The sequence below is a fragment of the Colias philodice genome, chromosome 28 (assembly GCF_061535455.1).
Source record: "Colias philodice isolate Cphi_HAF_F1 chromosome 28, ilColPhil1 Martin Lab GWU primary, whole genome shotgun sequence".
Classification (NCBI taxonomy): Eukaryota; Metazoa; Arthropoda; class Insecta; order Lepidoptera; family Pieridae; genus Colias; species Colias philodice.
Genome location: NC_143113.1, coordinates 1,464,567 through 1,478,142, shown reverse-complemented (window position 1 = coordinate 1,478,142; position 13,576 = coordinate 1,464,567). Strand labels below are relative to the sequence as shown.

Here is a 13,576-nt window from a genome sequence, read left to right as displayed (position 1 = left end):
CAAATTTAATAACCTTAATTTATGTACTGAATCATACTTGTCGGAAACGCATAGTTTATGACTTTTAGAGCAAAAAGTGAAAAAAGTCCAAAATTTTCGCAGTTTATCACGTGGTGCGCAGCGAGCACAACTTTTTCGAAGTTGCAAATTGGGATTTACATCACCCTAACTGATCCAAACAACATACCAAAAATTCAAATCTACATCGTGCTTTGCGAATTTAATGTTAATTTCCACTGGCCTATGTATGCTTGTTATTTATTTTCAAAACTTTGCTCGACTTGATTACCTTTTTTAAAAACTCGTGTGATAGTTGTTACGAAATACCAAACTCAATTTGTGCGGAAGGACTTAATAAAGTTATTAAAATTATTAAATAAACAAGTGATAAATAACCCGTTTACCTAATGATATTATAACAAGAAAACTTATGCAATGAATGAACAAGTAATTATTTCAAAAAGATGCTAGAGAGAGACCTGTGTTCTCTGGACTCGATACTATCAACTAGTTTACTAGTCTATACTATTATATATTATAAAGAGGAAAGGTATGTATGTATGTATGTATGGTTTTCACGCATAAACTACTGGACCGATTTTGATGAAATTTGGCACAGATAATCTTTAGACCCTGAGAAAGAACATAGGCTAACTTTTATTGCGAAATATGTACCACGGGCGAAGCCGGGGCGGACCGATAGTATTATATAAACAATACAGTTTTTGAGTATAGATGTTTGTTATTCTATCAGACAAAACAGCGGAGCCGATTTGAATGAAATTTACAAATTTTAGGAAATTATAGCTTAACCCGTGACGCGTCCGGCGCACAGCCGGCACCGATCCCGATAGTGTCAAGGGAGTTCACGAAATCTAGCTTTTTTATGACTACCGAGTTTGAAAATTTTATTTACCCTATTGTTCTATAATTATATGCCATGTATGATATATTTTTGGAAAGAGGAAGAAACTAGTTATAGCATAAAAATGTAATCATGACGATATATTTTTTCTATAAAATTATAAAAAATTGATTTTCTTTTGTTTTAATTTTAATTGCTTACATACTAACACTTACATGATAATGCTGAGTCATCAAATGATCATATTCACGTTTTCATATCACTACACGATTGCCAAATACATTCACTTATATTTTCACACATTTAACACAACGTATTTCACTATGAATAATAACAAATCTCCATTATTCACAAACAAGAAAAAAAGCGCCATTTTGCGTCTTCCGCACTGAAAAGTTGAGACACTTTTTCACTGAGTATTCTTCAAATATCCCTAAAACCAATATCATAAACGTATTCTACGTAAAATTTCCAGTAATATACGTCTCAATTATCACTCATCTAATTATTCCTCTCGGCATAATTCACAATCCAAATATTCGTTGAACAAGACAAATGTCACAAACTATGGCCGATGACGCAACTCAATCAATGATTCACTTTTTTTTTTTATTTTGTGGTTTTAGTCTTTATTGCCAGCGTCGGAGTCGTACCGATTCGAATTAAAAATGTATAAGGCATAGACAAATATTTTTTATACTGGAAACATTCACTTGTAAGCAGCTACAGGTGACCTTCAAAGTCATTGGCCGCGTTATGAACAGTCGTTGTTACGCAGGACGCTACAGTACAGTTTTAGTTATGAGCAACCGCCTGTTCATAGGACGCGTCACGGGTTAAGCACTAGGCTAGATAGATTAAAATAATACGACATTCATAATTTCACGGTAACATTAATTTATATGCTACTAGGTCGAAATTAGACCCTCTTATTGTAATGCCTATATTGTAATACTGACAAAAACAAAACATTGTAGGTGAATCTAATAAAAGCATGTTAAAATATTCTCAACGCAGATGAAACCGCGTGGCACAGCTAGTATATCATAAGGCAACAGGTTGCTATGCGATTTCTTATCTCCTGTAAACATACCGTATAATATCGTTACACTCGAACTCCGGTTCGCGTTACGTTTAGTTTCTGATGATAAAATATTCGACATAGATGTGCCATTTGGTAGAAAGTATCTTGCCTCACAGAGGTAGGGTAATTGTATGAAAATGAAACAACTGTATTTTTAGGTAAAAAGTATATTGCCTCACAGAGGTTAGAGTAATTGTATGTAACAACTGTTTTTGAATATGCTAATGTGGATTTTAATCGGTTATAAAAAGGTTAAATAACAATTAATTTAGATTTTAGGTAAATGAATCACGTTATTGTGTACGATGCATACTAATAGCTATTGAATTACATTTGCAAAGATTAACCTTACAAATAACAGTGTAAGAGTTATAATACCTATTATTCAAGCTGTATTCTGTTTGATTTCTAGTGAAGTCTGATATCTTCATTAATATAATATTTTTCATATTAGGTTTTGGGTCAGTAACACATACTCCACTATGGGATATTTTAAGATTGACCTTTTTTATATCTAAATTTAGAAAGTAATAAGGAAATATATTCGTGACCAAGACATACATACATATCTGAAATGGAAAGCAAAATGCAATGAAAAATGATGCATATTATCCTCAAATAAAATGAGATACCAATTTTTAATTAGTTTTCGTAATCATTTTGTATGCGAAAATGGAAATATATTCAAAGATAATTTATTTTAATTACATATAGAAAAATGTATTTCTACAATTTGGAAAAACGTTTAGTGAAGCCATTTGGTCACTAATTTATATACATACTAGCTTTACGCCCGCCGCTTCGCTGCGTTTTCAAAGAAAAACCCGCATAGTTCTTGTTCCCGTGGGATTTCCGGGATAAAACCTATCCTATGTGTTAATCCAAGTTACCCTCTATAATCTATATGTATGCTAAATTTCATTGTAATCGGTTCAGTGGTATTTGCGTGAAAGAGTAACAAACACACACACACACACATCCTCACAAACTTTCGCATTTATAATACATATTAGTAAGATAATTTTATCTGCATTTAATTTATAAACATAAACCTGTTCATTCAAAATCTACAAACACGTGCCTCGATAAAATATTATAATTTATTATATGTAGACGATGGTAGATGCCACTATTCTTATTTAAATTGATGCGACAATTATAGATCTAATATTAGACCATTTTACGGATTTAAAACATGATTTTTCACACGTGCTCACTGTAAGTGTTAAGTCTTATAAAGCTTTGGTTAAAAAGTATAAAATATACCTAATTATTTAAGAAGTCAAGACATTAAGAATTCATTATAGTCCGGGATACATCGCCCATTTTTGCAAGTGATTACTATCAAGCTAATTTTTCGTGAGTAGCTTTATTTTGATGAGATGCCCAATAATTTCATGTACGAAACTCTCGATTGTGGTAGCTTACAGAGGTAACAAGGATAAAATATTTTGATTTGATGGTTCTCAAATATTAATTACTAACTGAATGTTTTTTTTTGTTCAATCTCAAGATAATTATCTAAATTATTCGAAAAAATATTTGTCCTACAAAATCTATGGTTTGATCAAAGAGTCCCCCTTTCCAATGTGTATCGATAACGAAGTCATCATAAATGATTACTAACCAGCTGATTTTTTTATTTTCACTTATTTAATACTTATATAATTCAACAGACATATTGTCCTACAAATTGCGTAATAAATATTTGAGAACCGTCAAATCAAAAATTTTTATCCTTGTTACCTCTGTAAGCTACCACAATCGAGAGTTTCGTAGATGAAATTATTGGGCATCTCATCAAAATAAAGCTACTCACGAAAAATTAGCTTGATAGTAATCACTTGCAAAAATGGGCGATGTATCCCGGACTATTAGCTGAAACTTATATATAAACTGTATATTATTTAAGCGAAAAATAGCCTTCGGATATAAGGAAAGGAAAAATCTATGTATTATTCTAGAGCTAGGATTTATGGCGATTTTTATCCAATTCAGTTTTGCTATTTTACGAGAAAGAATTCAAAGTTTGTTAGCAAGTAGGTATCTTCGAAGAATAGAGCTATTAAAGTCACACGAATATTTCCACGGATTACAGCTCTGTTATACATATTAATAATGAAAACAACTCTCAATATTTATTAACATTTTAACGGTTTTTGTGTGGTTGAGCCATAACATATCCATCTACGTTAATTTCATCATATCTTAGAAATGCGAAATGAGCAAAATATGGTATGGTTTCATTATCTAGAATTCTAGAGTAATGTGCGACCTGGATGTTGTATCTCCTTTTTGAGATTGATTAGTTCATATTGTTCTAAAAAGAGAAGATCTATTTCGGTATTCTTTTTTTATTGTTTATTCATATTATCAAGAAAACTGACCGTCCTATTTTATATATGAGATGTTTGTCGAATTTCTGTAACATAAAAAATTGGCAAGAAATAAATTATTACTATCGGTTTAGCCATTTTGGCGTAACACTGAACGTATGTACTTACAAACTGTTTACTTAATATTACATATTAACTATTATCAACTGTAACGCTTATCGTAATGAATAAAGAAATCGTAATATAACGCAATTGCATGCTAATTATGAAACTTCGGTGACACCACGGACGGACGCGCTTTGATTTATTTATATATGCAATGATTCATTGACACTGAATAGTGAATTGTAAATAACGCCTGGAGGCGAGCCAATGTGATCTTCAGGTTGTATACCAACATCGTAAAAAGCAGGACTATGTTTTTTTCCGCTCGAGATTAGACTTATCGTATGTAATTTTAGTAGGGCTAAATCAATAAAAGTAATAGTTAGAGATATACATAATAATTAATATATGTAATTGTTAAATTAAAAACAATATAATTAGAATAAAGCTCGCACGTGATATTTTACATCATTTGAATTCACCTTATCAGCCACTGATAAGCTTTAACCTACTGAAGCATTGGTTTAGTCTTATAACACTAATCATTTTGCGATAAGAATCTCATTTATTAGTCTGTATAAATAAAAATACACTAGCTTGCCGCCCGCGGCTTTGCCCGTTTTCTCAAATACAAATTATTAAAAATTTTAAACCTTCCTTGAGAACCACTCTATTTATTAAAATGAACCGTATCAAAATCCGTTGCGTAGTTTTAAAGGTCTAAGCATACAAAGGACTAGACGCTCTTGTTTCATACCTTGTAGGGATACTAGTAACTATTTAATAATCCGTGGTGATACTCAAAAAGAAGTATGTAAAACGCACGCGTTACAAATCGCGTTTCGTACTAAATATGTATGTAGTAGGCGAGTTTTGTACGCGTGACGTCACTTGACCTAGCAAAGTAACAAGGCCGTTCTGTCGTTACGTAGTCTTTGCCGCGCAAGTAACGAACGACGTTAGCTAACGGCGCGCTTATCGCTTATCTGTGGTGCGGTGCGCGCGGGCAGCACACGTTCTAAATTCAAATGGATTCGTAATTTAAAAACGTTCGAATTTTTGACGTTTTGAAGTTTGCAGTGTTCGGATTTTGTTTTGTGTTGTGTGAGTATCTGATTGGTTTGTTGTTTTTGTTTTTTTTAATTGCGTTCTTTGTGGCGAGGTTTTTATTTTTAATAAACATTTGAATGTGGTTGCAATTAATGTCTTTTTTCTATCTTTTAATTTATAGTTTGCTTTTTTTCGTCAATGTTAGACGTGTTTTTACTTAAAATTGTGATTATGTTTATTCAAGTTATTTTCCTCAAACATTTCTCGGTACGTACATATTTCCTATTGGTGTAATTAATTTTTAAATCGTATATTGCAACAATGTTGATTAAAACCCGACTTGCTGATAAAGAAGTGCATAATTATGTGTGTAATGCATATTAGGTAACTACCTATATGTTTATTATTTTTATCAAAAGAAAAAAGGTTAATTGATTACTTACAGTAAACGATTGCCTCTTTTTGTGTTATTTCTTTGACTTATAAAATGAGATATTATAATACTTCTGTAAATCCTGGACCCTTCTAGACTAGATTTCCACCCGCGGCTTCTCTCGCGTTATCAAAGAAAAACCCGTATAGTTCACGTTCCTGTGGGATTCCTGGGATAAAAAGTAGCCCAAGCTTTATTCTGGGTCTTCAGCTACATACCAAATTTAATTGTAACCGGTTCAGTAGTATTTGCGTGAAAGAGTAACAAACATCCATCCTCAAATACTTTCGCATTTATGATATTAGTTGGATATTATTCGTAGTTCTCCTATCTATGAAAAAAACTGCATCACAATAGGCATGACGAAAGATTTTGAAATTCTCTTCCATAATGTGTGTATACGTTTACTATACAAGAAAAACCCTATATTTCGGTAATATACTTAAATTTAACGAAGATTAAAGCCATTTTTCAAAAAATATTTAATATCTGTGCCAAAACAGCTCGCAGGTGTCATGGCGTAGGCGTGACGTCAAACTTTGGTAAATACGTAATTATTTGTACGCATTGCGAAGAAAACTAAAAAAGTCTTTATTTAATATGTGTTATAGAAACGAATTACAAAGTTTATAAGTGGTGTGCAGTATTGCAGTGTGAATCCACATAAAAATAATGCTCAAAAATGTGTTAGTAATTATTTCAAGCGAAAAAATAATAAGAAATTATTGTATAAAGTTGGCGCGGAGAATCCCGAACCATGTATTCGTGAATTCGCAATTATATTTTTGTTCTGAGTCGATAAAGCATACGTGAAACAATAGAAAATAAATAAAAATGCGTATTCTCAACATATTCATAACAACAAAATACATCTGACGTGAGTTGTTTACTTATGCGTGACGTCACGCGTGTTTTAGTCAAAATGGCGAACTTCCGAATTTCAATGTTTTATTTTATTGATAATCTCATTAATCTTAATGTTTTTAAGATTTCTAAGTCGCTATATTTAATTTATTTATTATACATTTTCCCTTAAAAACACTAATACGATCATTTATGGATACTGTCGTCATGCCTATTCGTTGCGTAGTTTTGAAGATCTATAGGGACGGACAGACCGCGACAGGGACTTTGTTTTATACTATGTATTGACTATATAGATTTTATAAGGCTTTCGTATGATTGAAGGTTTTATCTTGAAACTAGCTTGACGCCGTGGCTTTACTCGTATGCACTTGACGTTATCATCTAAAGCCTCTTCATATATTGGTTACACAAACAATGATAACGTATCTAATTTTCCAAGGTCTCATCTATCTGTGTAATGGAATTCATCGAAATTGATTTAGCGGTTTTGACGTGATAGATTTTTTGTATGGATGTACAATTTTTTTATAATAATTATGATGATGAAGGGATGAATTCATTAATTTTGTTTTATAAAAATAATCTTCTGCATAGTATAAAAAATGAATCGCAAATAGTTGGTGAGCGCATAACTCGAGAACGGCTGAACCGATTTCGTTAATTATTTTTTTTATATTATTCCTTGAAGTACGAGGATGGTTCTTATGGAAAGAAAACGTAAACTGGTACCACAAGCGAAGCCGGGGCGGACCGCTAGTCTACCTAATAAAAATGAGTGCTACATTTTTGTTTTGATGGTAATTTCTTCTATTTTATCGTTTACGTACCTATATTCCCGGATATTATTTACTAACTGTGCTCCGCGGTTTTACCCGCTGTGCTCAGCTCCTGTTGGTCTTAGCGAGATGAAATATAGCTATAGTCTTCCTCGATGAATGGGCTATCTAACACCGAAAGAATTTTTCAAATCAGACCAGTAGTTCGCATGATTAGCGCGTTATAACAAACAAACGAACTCTTCAGCTTTTTAATATTTCAAGTATGGATAAGCGACCTTAGCGCTGTATGCGATCTCTGCCAGGCAACCTTCACTTACATATTATATTATATTATGTAAGTATTATGTACTAGCGGTCCGCCCCGGCTTCGCCCGTGGTACATATTTACGTTTTCTCTACATAAGAATTATCGAAATCGGTTCAGCCGTTCTCGAGTTATGCGCTTACGAATCGGCCAACATCTATTTTTCATATGTACCACGGGCGAAGCCGGGGCGGACCGCTAGTCTTATATATAAAATTCTCGTGTCACAATGTTAGTCTGCATACTCCTCCGAAACGGGTGGACCGATTCTCATGAAATTTTCTGTGCATATCGGGTAAGTCTGAGAATCGGCCAACATCTATTTTTCATATGTACCACGGGCGAAGCCGGGGCGGACCGCTAGTCTTATATATAAAATTCTCGTGTCACAATGTTAGTCTGCATACTCCTCCGAAACGGGTGGACCGATTCTCATGAAATTTTCTGTGCATATCGGGTAAGTCTGAGAATCGGCCAACATCTATTTTTCATATGTACCACGGGCGAAGCCGGGGCGGACCGCTAGTATACATATATAAATCTCGTGTCACAATGTTTGTACTTTGTCCTCAATTGACTCCTAAACCACTTAACCGATTATAATAAAATTCGCACACCATGTGCAGTTCGATCCAACTTGAGAGATAGGTCAGATAGAATAGTTTAAACATGTAGGTACCACGGGCGAAGCCGGGGCGGACCACTAGTAATGTACATATATGAATTCCAGTCAGCTCCATTCACGGCGTAAACTGACTGGGAATAAGTGGTCATAATGCGGCCCCTGTAGTCGCTTCGAGATTGAAATCGTCGAGTATCAAAGATACTGTGTATCGTAAACAGTAACTTTGATACTGGCTTACTCGTCTACTATTGCTGAAAGAATTATCACAAACGGCTGTACCGTTTGCAGAGATGCTTTCAGGCAAACTATCTCTTACACTATTTTCAGCTAACCAGCATTTGTTATTGTATAATATCAAACAGGGAAAACGATCAAACAAAAAAGGCAGACACACAGACGAATAAAAATATATAATAAAAAAAAAAAACTAAATCATCAGTCTTCAAGACGGACAAAAAAGTTCGTCTGTCCTTCCGCAGTTCATTGAACCCGGCCATGGTCATTGCTGTGTTACGTAATGTGTAATTACATAATTTGCACCTTATTGCCAGGTGGTAGAGTGCAATTTGCTAAGGTAGGTAGGGTTTAGGTTATTAATTTATTTATTTAAATTACTAGATTTAAGTCTGCGGCTTCGCCCGCGTTTTCAAAGAAAGTCCCGAACAATTACCGTTCCTGTGGGATTTCCGGAATAAAACCTACCCTATGTGTTAATCCAACTACAACTACAACTATATATGTGCTAAATTTCATTGTAATCGGTTCAGTAGTATAAAGAAGGAGTAACAAACATACACATACACATCCATCCTCACAAACTTTCGCCTTTATAATATAAGTAGGATAGCTGTGCGCTCCTGTTGCGTTGGTCTTAGCGTGATGATAGCGTGTTGGTCACAGTATTACAATATTATTTCCTACAGTAAGGAATCGCCTTTGATGTCGCGCGATGCCGCCGCCAGCGTAGGTACTTACGCTGCCACACGAAAATACGCTAGGGTTGCAACAAATGGGAAATAAAACAATTTTGATTATTAATATTATGATGAAATCATTTATTCATATGTACATTCAAAATAATTGCGATTATTAAATCTGATGTAATTATTTGTTCATAAATATATAATTACAGATATTGCACTGCTAAATATTATTTACGTGGACACTTTATTTTTGGATGTTCTTAATTGTATATTATACCATTTAACTAAGTAATGCATTCGCATTGGGATGTACAATCTGATTAGAAAATAATGAGGACAACATATACATAGCTTTGATTTTAATTCAACAGATACAATTAATACAATCTTTCTGAAATATTGTTTCCTTCTGGGATTTCAATGTAGATTTACATCCGTAAACGGAACAGTTTTTGCGCGTCATAATAGAATATGTAAGTACCTATGTATAATAAAATTATTACACAAAAAATACGACTGCGTCATCCTTTCGCGATAGTTAATGCAAACTCAGCGTGATTGCATTAAGCGGCCCGCGTCGCCCGACCCCCCGCCAGTTCCCCTCCGTTTCTCTGCACAAGTACATTCGTCGCCATACTGTAGGATGGTAATACTGTGGTGTTGGTCTTAGCCTATAGCGTTCCTCGATAAATGGCCTATCTAACACTGGAAGAATGTTTCAAATCGGACCAGTAGTACCTTAGATTAGCGCGTTCAAACAAACAAACAGTCTTCAGCTTTATTATATTAAAATAGTTAAGGTTTATTTCACCAGTCTGTTACCTACATACCCATGTAACTAAATAGAAACAAAACATCTACCAAGAAATATAGTACAAGAGGCGGTCTTATCATTTATAAATGATATCTACCAGGCAACAAATTGAATGCGTATTTTTGTTATTCTTCTTCGGGAAATGAACACGGGACTTCTCAGTTCTCACTTCTCAGTACTATTCACTGTACAAAGGAGACCGATAAATTATAAAAATTGCATTTCCTTTTATTTCGCACTCGAGCTCAGTGCTATCGTTATTTATCTGTTTGTGCGTTTATCTGGAACCGGTTTGACGTAGTGCATGCGATTTTTCGGATGATTAAGATTTGTGTTGCTTTTGATAAATGTAGAATTTCTGATTTGATTGTTGTAGTAATTATATAATTGGTAAGTTTAAGCTATTGTTACTAATAAATAAGTACCTACATATAAGTAGTCGTAATAGTAAAAGTTACACCTAATATGATTTATGATAAAAGGTTTGAATTTTTCCAATTTTTTTATAGTTATGAAGCTAATCGGCTTTTACTAATTATTTTTTCTATGAAGGTGGTATTCTGGTAGAAATGTAGAGTGGGTTCTATCCTTGGTGCATGTATTTTAAATTTTTAAGGGTTTTTAAATGTGTACAATTGCCGTTTTCAAATAAAGATATTTGACCTAAGACAGTGTTAAAAGTATCAGCAACTAGAGGTCCGCCCCGGCTTCGCCCGTGGTACATATTTCGCAATAAAAGGTAGCCTATGTCCTTTCTCGGGTATCAAAATATCTCCATACCTAATTTCAAGCAAATTGGTCGAGTAGTTTAGGCGTGATTGAGTAACAGACAGACAGACAGAGTTACTTTCGCATTTATAATATTAAGTATGGATAAATAGCTTTTAAACCGTTAAAAATAATAGATTTATTAATTATTGTATGATTTGTAAAATTTAAAACCAAACAATCCTATAATTTCGACTTCACATATTTTAATACTTATCCTTTTATAATAACAATGCATTCAATCCTCAATAAGCATTGCCATGTGAAATACAATACACCATTGTACAAGAGCTAACGAGAGACATACATACATACAAGAATCGACCTGCACAGCAAAAAACCTTCCATTCCTTCCGAGAAACACGCACACATGCGCATAACGAGCCGCGTTATAACGAAAATAGCGATGACGTTACGCCGTTACTCTACATCCGTCAAACGATTTTCGACTCTATACTATAGTGAATAGAGGTGATTTTTGTTTGCTGGTGTAATATTTTTCAGAGGCGAACAAACCCGCGGGCGTAGACCTGTTTCAGTTTCGTCTTTTTGTAAGTACATTATGTTTAAATTACGTTGGTCGTGTTTCGTTAGCGCATTCGTCGTTACGTCGTTATAGCGGCGGGCTGCGCGTGCGCATCTTTTTAGTAATGTGAGTTTTTTTTTGTATTTTTATATGGGAATTTTTGTTTGTCTGTCTGTTGGGTTCTCGGGAATCGGTTTGACGTGGAATTTGGCTAGTTTTTTTGCAGTTGTTTTAGTTTATTTTATGGTAGTTTCAAGTGGGGTACAAAGTTCAATTCCCGGTAGACGCTGTGTCTGTAAAATGATTGATTGAAAATTACTTTGATCAATATCATGCGGTTTTTTTAATAGAGTGATTCAAGAGGTTTTGTTATATAATTTAGTAGGTTTTAGACAATGCGAGCGAAGCCGCGGGCGTAAAGCCAGTTTAAATATAACATTGGGGATCACATGGGGATTTGATGATTTTAGGGGACTTTTAATCCCTTATGGGGCACGGGACAAATGTATGCAAATATTGTAATTACTAGCTACAGCTCCTTGCTTTGCTCGCGTATTATTGTAAAAGACAAAAAGTCATAAATTATTTCAGGTTATAAATTATTATCTATCGGAATTGCAAATATCACCCGAATCGGTCTAGTAGTTTTTGACTGCCACGTCCGCAAGCGTACATATAAATTTCCCATCTATAATTAGACTGTAATAATGCGTTAATTATATAAATGAGTTTAATGATCGTGACGTCATAATATATTCGTAACTCGGCACGTGTTCATCCGTTCCGGCGTGACGGACGGACATACAGACGAACACGTGGTGTTTATTGTTGATTTAGGTTATTTAGATGCGTGCGTATTCAACTATTTACGTCATTGTGTATTTTTTTAATTATTTTGCTTGCGTATTGAAGTGGTAACTATTTCTTTTCGTATTATGTATATTATAATAATAATTGTATTAGTAGGTACGTGTTTAAATTTCCACTAATAGTATAAAGGAAAAATTTGGCATGCCTGTTTGTTACTCAGTAACATCGGAACGCCTGAACGGATATGGATGGAATTTTTGGTGTAAAGATAGATTTATCTGGAATAGTTTCTATGTATGCGATCCAGTTATGTTTTGATTTTATTACATTCGTTTAAGTACTGGTAGTGTTGTAAATTGTAATACATAATAAAGGGGAAATTTACTATTTTTTTTGAATTATTACTTATCTTAAAAAAATATGTTTTTGTGTTTCATCACTTTTTATAAATAGAATAGAATACGCTGAAAATATAGATAATAAATAAGGCACTTCACTTCCTTATTCGAACGCTGATAAGCGGCCGTTATCAATCCGTTTTACGGCGTTACAGTATTTATTATACAATGGTTATTGTTATATAATACTAGCTTTACGCCCGCGATTTCGCCCGCATTTTCAAACAAAAACCCGCATAGTTCCCGTTCCTGTGAGAAACCGGAGTAAAACCTATCCTAAGTGTTAATTCAAGTTACCCTCTATAGGTATGTGTGCTAAATTTCATTGTTATCGGTTCAGTAGTATTTGCGTGAAAGAGTAACAAAACTACATACATATACATTCATCCTCACAAACTTTCGTATTTATTTATGATATTATTAGTAGGATAGGATAGTAGTAAGATGCACAAATGTTGTATTATTCAATTAAAATATTAGGTTGTAGTCAATTTGAATGTTTTCACCATTTACATGCAGTGGCGGCAATTAAAAAAAGAACCTGTGTCAAGAATCTCAAGATTTAATGATATCAAAATCGTCCACGACCTTTTTCCCGAAATTTTACTCTCAAACGCGCCTAAAGAAGACGGAGTAGGGTTCCTTTTTCTTTATAGTTTTATAATATGTACAACAAACATAACACAACACAGGACAGACAGCTTCAGCGACTTTGTTTTATACATATACCACTAGCTTACCGCCCGCGGCTTCGCCCGCTTTGTCTAAAACCTAATAAATTATATACTAAAACCTTCCTCTTGAATCACTCTATCTATTAAAAAAAACCGCATTAAAATCCGTTGCGTAGTTTTAAAGATTTAAGCATACAAAGGGACATAGGGACAGA

At 33.9% G+C, this 13,576-nt stretch overlaps 1 protein-coding gene across 5 annotated transcripts in view; it reads left to right on the top strand.

Annotated features, from left to right (window-relative positions):
* foi (solute carrier family 39 fear-of-intimacy) overlaps positions 1 to 13,576 on the top strand; it is a 53,461-nt gene that overhangs the window by 9,182 nt on the left and 30,703 nt on the right. The window contains exon 1 of one of the 5 annotated variants that reach the window (XM_089712183.1): positions 5,350 to 5,494. The exons of the other annotated variants lie outside the window; for them this stretch is intronic. The gene's annotated coding sequence lies outside the window, so the exon portion shown is untranslated. Of the gene's footprint in view, positions 1 to 5,349; positions 5,495 to 13,576 lie in introns of those variants that run through there. 5 annotated transcript variants of the gene reach the window in all.